The sequence below is a fragment of the Strigops habroptila genome, chromosome 8 (assembly GCF_004027225.2).
Source record: "Strigops habroptila isolate Jane chromosome 8, bStrHab1.2.pri, whole genome shotgun sequence".
Classification (NCBI taxonomy): Eukaryota; Metazoa; Chordata; class Aves; order Psittaciformes; family Psittacidae; genus Strigops; species Strigops habroptila.
The window spans coordinates 26,211,016-26,225,543 of NC_044284.2; positions in this window are offsets into that span (position 1 = coordinate 26,211,016).

The following is a 14,528-nucleotide window of genomic DNA, read 5'->3' on the forward strand; positions in this document are numbered from 1 at the left end:
AGAAATCTAAACCATGCCATTATCTCCTCCGGCGGCCCCCGCTCCCTCTGCCTGATACTGTTATCTAAAAATACCGACATGTTTCAGGCAGAACCTCCTTAAATTCTGCTCTAATGACAGCGACGGCAGGACCCAGCCCTCAGTGCAGTGCTGAATTATGACTTTTTAATGGTGACCTTTGCATGTAAAAATTGAGTCAAAATGACTCCGTCTTTCACTAATGCAACGAGAGAAATGAGGTTCAAACCCAGGGGTTTGCGTTCAGGGACAAAGACGGAGAAAGGCAGCAGCAGTCCCCCAAAAGCTAAAAATATTCCCTGCAGGGTGAGGGCAGCGGAGAAGCTGGTGGCAGCAGGGGAATGGGTGAGCAGGGAAGCCAGCATGGCTTTGCACAGGATGCTGAAGGAGATGTCTCCAAGAAGCTGTCCATGGTGCACACTGGCTGGGGTGGGACAAGACCCTGACGGGCTTGCTTGTACCCTGACACCCTGCAGCCCTCCTCCTCCTCCTCCTGCCCATGCCACCCCTCAGAATGCACTCTGTAGGGGGCTAGGGGTGCAGGGGTGTAGGGGTGCAGGGGTGTCGGGGTGCAGGGGTGTCAGGGTGCAGGGGTGTATGAGTGCAGTTTGCAAACCCCTCGCGTGCCACCCAGGTGCATTGTGCCGGGAAGAAGGAGCTGCCTTTGTGCAGTGGGGCGGCGGGGGGGCTTTGTCCCTGCGAGGCTGCCTGGCTTCTGGGGCCGGCACACCGAGATCAAGGCATGGGCAGTGGGATCTGCAGCAGCCACGTGCTGCCCGCTCCCCCTTAGAAGTTGTTGTTGCTATGGGGTCTATTGTTGCTGGCTTTCCCCTGGTTCTTTACATCCTGCACCTTGCTTTTTCACAAGGCAAACAATAATACAAAATCTTTTTGCTCCTATAGTTGCCTTTTCACATTTTTTTTTCCTTTTGCAAGCTATTATGAGTGATAACTCTAAAGAACTGCACAATTCTTCACGAGATTTTCCACCACCAGCTTGTACCATGCTGCTTGCCAGGTTATTCTGCCTGAAAACCCAGGAAAATCTGCATATCTGGAGGACATTATTAATTACCTGATGTGACATCTCTAACTGTGAAAAGATCTGTCTCTGGCTAATGAAGCTGTCAGGGGCAGGCACTGTGTTGAGCCGCCCTGCCACGGGTGCTGGCCCCCATCCAGCACAGTGCCTGCTATTCCTAGCCCAAGCCAGTGATACCACAGCAGTACAGGAACAGGATCCAGCCCTGGTACTTCCTGGCATCACCACACCGCGTCCATCTTCCAGCTCTTCCGGATTGCCTTGGCAGAAAACCTTCAACGGGAGCAACCAAAGAGCATTGATCCTCCCAGGGTACAGCCTCATGCCCCTGCAGATGCCCCATATACTTTTTCAGGGTTCTGGGGAAGATGCTAGAATAAATGGAAGCTAGAATAAATCTACTATTTTGCTAGAGACAGAAGCAGGATCCCTCATTTCGTCCCAGGCACTGTCCATCCCATGGGCAGAGGATGGGCAGAAGCTCCAGGGCAGAGACAGGCCCCTGCCTGGGGAAGGACAGCATCAGCATACCAGTCATTTCCCATGCCCTGTGAGCAGGTTTCATATCTAGTGCCTTTCCAGCAGTGTGGAAACATCCTGGAGAGCTGGGACACTTCTGCCATCAGCCCATCTCCTGGGAAGCCTCCCCTGGCAGCACCCAAGCTCCTGCCCCAAAAGCAGGATCCCGTTTCCATCTTCTGGGGTCTGTTTTTTGTGAAGCCCATTGTAAGGGATAAATAACTCTTCAGTGACAGCTATTCCCAATGAAGGAAGATGATCTTTCCTGGTGATACGGACTGGTCTCCCCCAGCTGAAAATCAAGTTGTGTAATTGCTTAAATGGAAAGCAGTATTCACATGTAAGTAAATTATTGTATTGGTTTAAAAATTTCTAATGATGAAGAGCAAGCGGGCTGTTGAATCGGCATGCCAGATCGTCTGCTTCTTAATGACAAATATTTTAATTACAATAATTATAATTAAATGGATGTCAAAAAAATGTTTCAGTTCAAAATGCACTTCACAACCTCACATCACATCCTATCAGATGATGGGCCACATGACAAAACAGAAAATAAACTGAGACCTTTAGGCAAATTTTCCTCAAAGAGGCAGTGGTAATTCCCCAGCCACATGTGCCGTGCTGCCTGCGGTCGGCGGTGCAGTGGGGCCAGCTGTCATCTGCACCCAAATGAAAGCCACTATTAGGGCTTTAATAGAACCAAGCTATATGTATATGCCTTTCCTAGCTCTCTGCAAACATTAATGCATATGCAAAGCCCACGTGGGCTGGAAGAGCCAGGAATTGCCACTCCTAACCAGCATGCAGGGAACCAGAAGCTAAGGCTTGCTCTCCTCCCGCCTAAGCTGCTTTTAAAGGTGGGATTTGGATGCTTGAGAACATGTACCTGGTGCTGTCTTCCCTGGGTGCTGTTTCTATGAAGAGAAGTAAATGTAAGCACACTGCACTCATTTCTGCACTGTGGATGTAGCGTGGGTTTCTGCTTTACATTTCTAAGGGCATCTTTTACCTTTGAAACACTGGCACTGCAATGACCAGTGACGCAGGATGAACAGCTTGCTCGTATGCAGGAGCAAACTGCAGCCAAAGGTCCCCGTACCACCCGGCTGCTCAGAAATGCTACAGAAGGGAAAAGGGGAAGTGAAAGACCATGACAGCAACATCCCTAGGACGTTTTTGAACTCCATGATATGATCCAAAAGTAATATAACAAGATTTGAGGCCTCCACCTGACCCATTTCATTTAAGATACCATGAGTATTTTCAGAGTGATCCCTCCAGGCCCTCACAGGGCTGCAGGTGAGCAAGGCAGGAGACATCCCAGGGGCTCCCCGTTCTCTACCCTGCATCCTGCACCCAGCATCCTTCATCCTGGATCTCACCCTGCACAAGGCAATGCTGCTCCGCCAGCAAGGCCAAATGCTGTAATTGGATCTTAATTACACGGCTCTCCTAGAGGTTATTTTTATTTCTTTGTTTGTTAATGCAATTATTTAGCTGCCCTATTTTAGCCTTGACCTTGCAGGAGGAGGGTATTTTCCAGTCAGCATAATGCTTTATCTTTGAAAGCTACAATCAATAAGGATAATTAATGATGCCTGCTGCAATGATAGCCTCAGCAATCATTATACCACATTAATCCCTGCAGTCAGACTGGGGTCAAGGCCATCTAAATCATTCACCTAGGGGTGGAGAAATTCAAATAATTTACCAATTTAAATCCAAGGAAACAAATCCAACTTTATTTTTCAAAGCCATTTAAACTATTATATTTTTACGAGGCTGCAGCCCCTTGTGGCCATGTTTTTCAGGAGCCATGGATGCAAAGCAGCACAGCCTGAGATGGTCCTTGTGGGAAACCATGTCCCCCTGTGGGGACAGTGGTGGGGATGTGCACCTGGAATATGCCACACATGCTACTGTTTTCTCCTCAACCCTGGTTTCTCTGGCACATAAGTTCAGTGTGGGGATGGTCCCAGCTGCCACTGCAGCAGACACAGGCCCCCAAACTGGTGACTTGCACTGTGGTTGCTCCATGGGACCACGCAGGGGGTCATGCTCTTCTCGCAGTGGCATCTCCCACCAGCCCCAGAAGTGGGGGTTTGTCAGCCTTCAGGTCCAGTTCATGTTGGAGATCCTCCTGCGCCCCAAGGGAAGCCCATGCCATGGGGCATTTTGGCACCCAAAGAGGGCTAAGGCATCTCCAGGACATCTCAGAGAGGAGCAGAGGTCTCTCCCCAGCGTATCCCTGTCCCCTGTCATCCCCGCAAAACCTGGACCATGCCTGAGTTCTCCAGGATGGCCACCTGCATGGTGGTTTCTCACCAAACCGACACTGTGGTAGGCATCCCCTGGCCTCACCACCCAATCCTGCATCGCATTCCCAACCAGGATGGAGTGAGTGGCAGGGGACCAGGTGACACATACGAGCACAAATTTGAAACTGCTGATTTATTTCACTTACTTCAGACTGTGCTTTGCATGTCTTTGAGCAACCCGGTCTAGTGGAAGATCTCCCTGTCCATGGCAGGGGACTTGGAACTAGACGATCTTTAAGTCCCTCCCAACCCAAACCATTCTAGGATTCAACAGTGTATTAAGGCCATTCCACTAGGAACGTGTGGGAGACTGTGCAGACATGCATGAGCTGTGTTTGAGTGTACCATGAAGCCCAAGAAAAGTGCTGGAGGCTTCCCATAGCACAGCCCTCTGGCAGCCCCAGCCACCTTTAGGGCTGGTTCAGCTCTAGCAGGCACCTGCAGCTGCTGTGCTGAGCTTTTTTTAACATCTGCTATCAAGGGGATGTAGCTTTTTGACTTCTCCCTGCTAGGAGTGCAGATATCCCTCTGTCTGCTTTGAGCAAAGATAAATTTTGGGATGCAGCCAGTGCCGGGGTTGCATCCTGATGCCTCCTGGTGTGCTCAGCTGGGACTTTGCACCCCTCTTGCCCCAAGGGGAAGCCAATGGCGTTGCAAGCATCCAGGGGGGAGAGGGATTTCCATCCTGACCCCAGCCTAAACTCATGCCCATTGCATGCTGGGTGGAACGAGCCACCAAAGGTTTTGTCAGGATGTTTAAAAAACCGCATAAAGTGAAGAGCTGGTATTATTATAGAAAGGCTGCAGAGTAATGCTCTTGGCCAAAAATCGCTTTTGTTGATAATAAATACATTTTTTTCTGATCTAAATCTGTTCCTGCAGTTTTTGCAGGGCTGGGTTTGCACATCTGGGACATGATGCCTGCTGCAGTGTTTGCTGCAATGCCCACACCAATGCCCACTGTGATACCTGCTGCGATGCCTGCCATGATATCCACTGTAATGTCCACCACACAAGAGGGACCAGCAGCAGCATGGCGCAGGTTGTCAGGGCTGCCTCTGTGTCCCCCCAGGGTCTCAGTCCAGCCTGGGGGTTTGACAGTCCCCAGGGGTGGATGAAGTTTGAGGGGTGCCCAGAAATGTGTAAAGGTGTTGAGTCCCTCCATTGAAATGAAGGGGAAATTTGGTTTAGCTTTGATTTATCGCTCTATTATGAACAAGTTTGTGTTTTCACCAAAGTTATTCTCCTTGCCTGTACTGAATTAATTATATATTAACAGCAGCATATAATTTATATGCGGACATATACAATAAATAATGGTCTAGCTATATAATTCTACACATATAATTAATTACATTAAACATCTACATTTTAAGCCTACAATTAGATAACCCTAAGAGACAATCCTGTTAGCATTTTTAATAAATACTTGTGTTTGAAGCTGTTTAACAGGGCACCTGATAACTGATATAGCAGTGTTAACATCTGTTCCATTATTTCCAGAGGACGTTAGTTTAACGTAACGCTCCTCACATAAAATATGCATTTGTTCTTGACTGTCAAGTGCCTCTATTATTTTATTAAAAAGTCAAAAAAGAATATAATCAGACTTCATAATTTATGTGTGACATTTTCATTACAGAAAACTTTATGCAAAATTGAATTCTAAAATTTAATTTCCTGTGATGTTTAAATTACTTACTATCTGGCTCCTCTCCAAACATTGTGATCACTCCAGGCCCCATATGAATTCTATTAAGGATATATTTAGCTGCTGCTAAAATGTACAGGGTATTTTTCTATGTAATTCCAAGAATATCCTCCTTAAATTTATTTTGTGCCAGTTTAAATAGTTTCCCTCATGTAGGAAAGAAATGCACAACATTTTAAACCATTGCCTTGGCTTTTTTGTTGTTTCCCTTGGGTTTTGGTGCCCACCCCAGCCTTGGCCTGTCGTCTTTTAGCCCCTTTAGCCAGGAGGAGCAGACCCAGCAGCCCAGGGAGACTCAGCATAAGCCAGAATGAAGACCTGGGCTTTCAGGGAGCTACGTCTGCTGTGTGTACTGGAAATTAGCACACACAAATTAAGTGTAATGAGTGGGTAGCAGAAGGATGCATGGGACAGATTATGGGTTATGCTGCTTCTGTTCACAAATCCTGGGTCTCATATTGCCTCTGCTCCATGTTATCTCCCCAGGAATGTCTTTAACATCCATGTCAGGAAGAGAAAGTAAAGACCAGGGTCTGGAGAAGAGCAGGAATTGGTTAGTGAGAGAGGTTTAGTGTAGCTCAGATGGGATCAGACTTGCGAAAGTAAAGCAGCAGAGAGGGGTGTGGGGTTGGAGACCCTAAGGAGGGGCAGGGGGACATTCCAACCCCAGTGAGAAGCCACATGATGTGTGAAATCACCCACTTCCCCCCTCAGAAGCTGCCTGTGCCTCTGGTTCCGTTGCCACCATGGATGCTTAGGCCATGCACCTCACCCCGGTCTCCCAGTCTCACCCTTCCCCTGGAAGCAGTGCTGCTCCAGCCACATCTGTGGCGTGGCTGACAACATCAGGTTTGAGGACAAATATCTGATGAGTGAACCAGGTGCCTCTGTGTCCTGGCTGAAACCAGTACACTCTGCCATCTCTGCATCTATCCCAGCTCTTCCTGGCAGCTCTTTCTTAAATCAATCTGCATTTTGCATGCCCTCATCCACCAGGAGCCAAGGCACTATCAAAGCTGAAGATCAATACATCCGTACGGACTATTGTTATCGGATTTGGTCATTTTCTGACCAGACCATGTCAGTAAAACTCAGCTTGCCTTGATAAAGTAGCCTGATCTCATGAATCTTCAGAGAAATTAACTGAAAACCTTAAGGCATGTCTTTGGAAATAATTTAGCTTGCTGTTGCCGTGAAGTGTTTCAATGTTTCATGTACTGCATTTGACAGTGATGTAAGAGTTTCCAAAATGAAGGCATTCTGCCAAATTTCTGCTTCCCTCCCTTTGTCTGGAATCTGCAAGCAGCACTCATGTCCTGCTGCCTGTGTGTGCCAGGAGGAAACATAAATAGGAAAAAAGAGATGATGGGAAAAGGTGAATGCTTGAAGACAGCAGTGGCTGTGCCTTTCACAGCTGCCATTGTTGTAGATCTTGACCAGGGAGCTGATCATGGCGCTCCACATCCCAGCTCATCCCAGCATGTCCCAGCTCACCCCTGTACATTCTAGTTCATCCCAGCATATCCCAACTCATACTACCATGTACCAGCTCCTCCCAACATGTGCCAGGATGTCCCAGATGATCCCAGCACATCCCAACATGCACAAGCACATCCCAGCTCATCCTTGCTCACTCCATCATGTGCCAGCTGATCCGAGTACATCCTAGCACACCATCCTATCATGTCCCAATTCATCTTCTCTTTAGGGATGAGTGGGACAGGGCTGAGCTTCTTGACACTAAGGCAACCTGGCCATGCCAGCACCTTCCCCAGCACACCCTGAGCACAGTGGATATTGATAGAGAAGCCATACATGCGAGACAAGCAACACATCAACAGCTCTGGGGGGTGTCTGACTGTTCCTATGTTTGGAAGTGCTGCTGCACAGTAGGACTGCTCCCCAGACATCTAGGCGAACAGTCCAGCCTGTTCTACATGGATGTTTCTTGCAGGAGACTCATGGAAAGGTCACATTAAGTATAAAGGGCATTTAGGGAGTACCCCAGCACACTACCTGACGTTTATTAAATCTCTTTTTTAATAAAACCTGCCCTGACATGGGATGTATATTCAGGAGCTTTCCCTTGTGTAGGAGGTGGAGAATTCGTTGCTGGTGGCTGTGCTGAGGGCGCAGTGATGCACTGAGCATTAAAACAGATGTCGTAGCCAAGCGTGATTTCCATTAACCCTAACTCACACTGGTTGTGCTCCTACAGGTCAGTTTGTGCAATCCATTTACTTGCTCAGCATCCATGAGTTATCCCCTTAATGTTCACCAATGAAAAAAATAACCAGCACTGTTGGGAAGGGCTGTATTTTTCCCAGGTTATGAGGGCAATGTACACACAGCACACGTTACGGAGAGCAAATCCAGAACAAACTTTGCTGCATGGATGGAGTAGGGTTTTGTACATGGTGGGTGGTGTAAGCCATTCACCAGGGATACAGTTTCTGTTGTTGGACCGTGTGCAGGCACCTGCACAGGGACTGCCCTAGGACCTGGTCTCACTGCTGGCCAGAGGGACTAGGCACCAGGGTGCTGCCATCGAAAGTCCCCCAGCGAGCAGGGCAGAGCTGCCACCACTGGGACAAGCTCACTCCCAGCATAACGCTGGCTGGCTTTCCTTATGTGCGGGTAAGAAAAACCAGTGGATGGAAAACCTTGCAATTGCTGTTGGGTTTTACTGTAACTGGATGCTAACCATGAGCAGTTGTAAGTGCAGAGCTAATAAAAGATGCAGCTGGGCCACTGCCGAAGGAAGCCCTGGCAGAAATAGGATGACAGAGCAATATTGCAGGAGGTATGATCCTGCTGAGTCTGGAAGTGCCTGATTTATTTATATTCAGCTAAGCTGAAATATTCAGAAGGAGAAAAACTTCAAGTTGTACTCTTTCATTGCCTCCTTTCAGAAAAGAGAGGGATGTGTGTGGTGTTTGCCAGGTAGCGACGTTCACCCCCATGCCCTGGTCCTCCCTGCAAGCAGCCTTTTGCAGCACCTGTCCCCTATTAATTCATGCAACACAAATCCAATATGAATTTTTGCTCTAATACACTCTGGTTCACAAATTGGATGATGACAAAACCAGATAATTTATTACTTGTATCTTAATGTATTTATTATGGAACACTTTATTAACCTATACACTTTGCTGCCTGCACATCTTTAATGGGTTTATAGTAGAGGTATTCATTTATTCCTGTGTGTGAAATAGTACCTTCATAATTCACCTGTCGCATCATAAGATATTATTTATAGCACCCAGGGTCTTCTCTTAATAGAGAAACACTAATTGTGAAGGTAAAACACATTCTTATTCTGGAGAGCTGCTTCTCTCAAAATCCACAGTGGTGGTTCAGAACACCTTGCATGTGAACAGATCACGCATTTTTGTGAAGTCCAGATTACTGCGTTTGGAGCCAATCCTTACTGGATCAGAACTGTTTAGCAAAACTGTAATAGATGTGGAGAAGCGGGTATAGAGGGTTTCCCACCATTCCCATATGCTACTGGTGGATGACGGAGGCTTTGGCCCCTGTGAGAAGATCCTCTGTTGCAAGGGAAGATTTCTATAGCTTTGAACTGCCCTTTCCCTTTGGCTTGGCAGCCAGTACTGATGCCTGGCCACAGGCAAGGTTCAGGGAGGATCTGGCAGCACTGCATCCCCAGGGCAGGACAGGTATTTATGGTTGGGTTGCAAACAACTTGAGAAAAAAAAAAGTGCAGCTTTGAGTGCAGGCACCGAGGTGGTAAAAGTAGTATCATGGGGAGGCGAGCTGTAATAAGAAACACGTTTGGATGGAAATAACTTAATTCTGTCACAAACACCAGCTTAATGTATGCCCTTAAACTAAGAGCCATATAGGTTTCCCTGCAACATCAGCTCATATTGGGAGGATCTACTCCTGCTAGACACTCTGGTGCCTCGTGCCCTTCGGTTGCATTGCTTTGCAGCAGCCATCATCATGTTTTAATGAGCCATTTTTCTATTTATCTAATGTCACTGTTTCCCCAGCAGCACTGTACCCGTCCTGTCCAGTAAAACCCATTATCTCTATTAGGCTGCCGATAACGCATCGGTGGGATTGCTGGCTCCCTAATTGCTTGAGCACACTCCTCCTCCCACTGATAGATTACCCCAGGCTAACAGCCCCGGCACCTATTCCCCAGCGCCCCACTACCAGCCAATCCCCAGCAATTGGGTTCTGCTTTCAGTAATAAATCCTAACCTATCAATATATAATAGGCCTTAATAATCAACAGCTATAGACATTGTCTGCTTCGGGAGGCCTCTGTAGAGCCAAGCATTTTTTATCTGCCTATTATTAGCAGCAGTCAAATCCCGTTTGTCAGACAGGGTGCGATCATCCGGGCTGTACAGGAACAATAACAGATATTAACGTACGTTCAAACATGATTTAATCGGCTAGTCTGACTATCTCAATAATGTGCATGGGTGTAAAAAGGTCCAGCTGGCCTGCGAACATGTGGGAAACATAAATACTGCAATGGGCAGTTATGGGGGGGAGCTTTGCCGTCGCAACTGTGGAGGTGCCTTAGTTTTGATAGCAAAGGAGCCGTCATGGGTTAAATCCTGTGAGAGGTGGGTAGACCAGTGCGGGGGCTCTGCTAGGAGGGGCTTTGCACCCATGTTAGAAGCTTAGCGTTTGAGAGAAAAGGGTGTTGTTGGAAAACATCCTCAGCCAAATATGTTTGGGTAAAACAACTGTGTTCAGCCCCACTGGCCACAGAGAGGGAAGAAGGGAAGGTGCCCCAAACAAGGCAGTAAAACTATAAAGTTAATAAGGAAACAGTGTACTTTTTTTACAGTATAACCCTTTATAACCCTCTCCTTGGAAGCCAGGTTTTCAGGGTAATACAGTGAACGCTATAAAATGGATGTTTAATGTAGCTGGGGGCCAAGAAAAACATTGTATAATTGTAGTAAGCAGCTTGCTAAGTAAAATGATAGCTTTTAAAGGATGAAATATAGCATAGGTTTTCAGGACTGCACAGGCTCCAGCTTCATATTGCTTCAATAACAGTTTCTTCATTTCACTTACAAATGTATCTCTGAGGAGATTTGTTACAAACATCTCTCGGCTTGGAAATAAGATGCTAACTAGATCTGCTTGCATGATTCATTGTGAATAAATGACCTGATACATTCGGTCCGTGCCTTGCTCCCGAGCCACGCCTGCTCTCGCCAAATTTGTTTGATTTTCATTCGTTTAATGCAAACAGGTCTGCTGCCCCACTGGCTCCCAGGACAGCTCACGGTGTACTGGAGCAGTGAGGGATGCTTACCTGGGATAACCACCCCATCTCTGTCCACCCTTAGATTTGGCTGGGCAGGCGGTTGAGAGACCACAGCCCCCCTGGCGCCTCCCAGACCGCCTTGAACCCATGGAGGCCACAGCTCCACTGTTTCCCAGCCCCATGTGATGTGGTTTGGGCTCAGTTTCTGAGGAAAATGGGGCACACGGAGAGGGGCTTGTTTTGGTTTGGATTTTGCAAGTTGGTGGAGTTAACATCTTCACTGTCTCCAAACGCTCAGAGGCTGACGGTTGCTATTGTGCTTCTGTAAATTCAAATAAAAGGGTGTCTACAGCTTAGCTGTGGTTTATAATATAGAGAATAGTATATATTGTGTATAATATATATCCTCTTGAGGTGGGAAGTGGAGGGCATTACTGAGGACAGGAGCAACGCTTGCCATGCAGATGCCAGGCTGTGCTGGCACCTTGATAATGCCAAGGACCACGGATGGTTTTCTGGGCTTCCTTTTGTCAGCCTCTCCCCAGAAGACTCCTGATGGGGCACGATCTTTCTCCACAGTGTTTCCTTTCTCTCTGGAGAAAGCAAGCTTCACTACAGGAAGGTAATGCCATGCTGGTGCAATGGGCATCTGGTGCCCCTGGGCTGGCTCTTGCCCCTGCTCCCAGGTTAACCGCTTACTACACCAAAAATGAATACCAAGTGAATGGTGGAACAAGCACTACATGCATACTAGATTTTCTGAAACACTTTCCAAAATATTAGGCAGGCAGCATGTCTTTGCCTGTTAGCCACACTGGCTTCGCTGTTGCAATATGCAGAGCAGCCTGCTGCTGTACTGATCACTTGCAGCCCCAGGGCTCACCAGGTGGAAACAGCCACAACCACAGCCATGTTCACATTTCTGTTGTGCATTGTTCCTCCTTTTCTCAAAGGTCCCCCATCTGCCCCCGCCACACCGAGAGCCACGACTCCCAGCCTGGGCCATCCTCCAGGGTCTAAAACTTCTTCTAGAAAAACTACTCAGCTTTCATGGGATATTACGCATTAAAAGGTGATGAGGATGCTACTAGCAAGCTCTGGCTCAGTGAAGCAAGGTGATGAGCCTTTCTGGTGCAACCACTGCTGAAAACTGGGTGCTTTTCCATGCTTTTGTGACAAAACTGAAGTCTAATATTAGAGTCACAGTATTCTTGATTTCTGTAGAAAAAGTGAGCTTCAAGCACAAAACATCCTCCTCCTTGGCTCCTACTTCTAGGGCCTTTTCAAATGGAGAATAAAAACTCATACCTCTGCTTTCTGTACATACACATAATGTGAAATTTCATCAGCCACAATATTTTAGAAGACAGGAATCATGAGATATATCACATGTAAACGGACATATCATCTGAGCAAGGCACCATTTATCAATATCACTTTGAAATGCACTGGATGAACTGATGGGATTATGTAGATCTCAACTATCTGTGGGTGAATGAAATTGGGTAACCTTAGCAACCCCAGGTACATTTGTGCTGCTATGAATCAAATGTCAGCACGATGAGCTATGCACAAAATAAAGAAATAATTCTTTGAAATATTCATAACAGTCTGCAGTGTATTATTTTATAAGTCTCTGCCTATTATGCATTTTGGACGCCAGCTTTTAAAAAAAAGAAACAACAAACATTAGCATTTACATACCCCATGCCTGCATAAATGCTTACAAATAAAGCCAGCATGAAACACAACCAGCAACTGCACCAACCCTGGGTTCCTCTTCTTAATGTTGGAAGGGGCATATCCCACTAAGCAAATACTCCCGCTGGAAGAACTGTACAGACGATGGATTATTCCCATAGATTTGAAACAATATCTTCCATCATCAAATCACATAAACCCAAAAGTTACAGGCTGTAGTTTCACTTGTGTGAAATATATTCATCAGGGTGTTTTAATACCAGGAACATAAGAGAAGTTGGAAGCTCCCCTTAAAAATTAATGAAGTCAAGAAAACTTATGGTTTGGGGTTTTTTTATGTAGTTATTTATGTAAGTATTTTGGATGACAGTAAGATACTTTAAATATATACTGCATCATACTTGAACAATAAATAATTGCATATGTAGCTGCAGAGTTTTTCCATATGCCTGTGCACATAGGCTTGTATCTAGATACAGAAAGTACTCATGCACTCTCCGTTTTTAGTCTCCCTCACATTGAAAAACTGAAGTTTTTGCAGTTTTCTGCATTTTTCACTCATGGAAAGCCATCCCTTTGTCCTGGCATTGGTTGGAGACTGTAGTTTTCAGCCTGCAAATTTGTTTTTAATTAATAAATAGCCACTGCACTGACCCACAGCATTTGAGATCACCTCCTCCAAGATCAGTTGTAAGGACAAAGATGGGGAAAAGGGAGGGAATAGCCGGGGGCTGCAGAGTCCCTGCAGGACTTCTCCCCTGGGCAGGATGCTTAGGCACCTCCGAGCTGCCTTCTCCACCTTGGGGCTGCCTGCAGATGTGCTAATGTTTATTTTGTGGTAGCCAAAGTTTTCCTTAAAGCCTGAACACTAGAAGTTACATTGATACTTGAGAATCTCAGTTTTCCTTAAAAATAGTTCCTAGTACTTGTGGTCAATGAAAAAACTAACAAACAAACAAAACCTATTTGTCTCTTGGGCTTTGGTTCCTTCTTGCTTTCCAGGTCCTGAATACTGAAGAAATAGGATTATAGCTCCACGGTCCTTCTCAGCATCACGTGCCATGTGGTGGTCTCTGATTTTGGAGCCGGGAACCACCCATTTATTTATTTTAAAACGCTTTAACCCACCCTCTTGCTCAGCAGGCTGGCAAGTTGTGTGCTCTATTTTTTTTTTTTTCCAAACCAGCTATTAAAGAATTAGTGTTTCCTCAAATGCATCTCGTTCTCATTAAACATTTTCAGGTCATGCTGGAAAGCTTAGCAGTTAAACCACCCTGAGAATTGCAGCGGCAGATCTGAAGCAGGCAGTCTGTTTATTCAAAATCGCCTTCTCTGATGGCTCTCCCGAACGAGCTGGATTAATTGTTCAGGACCTATAGCACATGCTTCAGTGAAAATAAATTACTTTATTTCTATTACACCACTGGTGGCTGTGTAACTTAATTTCATTAGCTCAAACCTGTTGAGGGTGTTCAGATTTCCATAGCAGGACGCACTTGAAATGAAAAGATGCTTTCGATTCTCAATTAACAGAATCGTTCCCTTTCAACTGAAATGAATGTTATTGAAACCAATTAGCATAGACTGGAAAATCTCTCATTAATGAGGGGAGTGTGGGTGAGTAAACAGCAATGAAAAGATGAAATTAGAGAAGAGCCTCTTCTTGTTGGCCTGAATAATTACATGCTTAGTTGCCTAATTGTCTGGTGAAAAGCCTTGCCGTGCTAGTAACAGATTGCCATGTTCATTAGGCTGCAAAAGGCCACCTGCTGCTGAGGCTCATTTTCCTGCAGTCTATATACACGTGTTGCTCCCTGGGGACTGTTATTTGGACACAACACTAGCTGTGAAAAGCAAATGAGCTTGCCAATATGCTGCAATATTGTGTCCTTTATGCCAAGATACAGAAGCTTAATATGTCAAATATAATGAATAAAACCAACAGCAATAACGAAG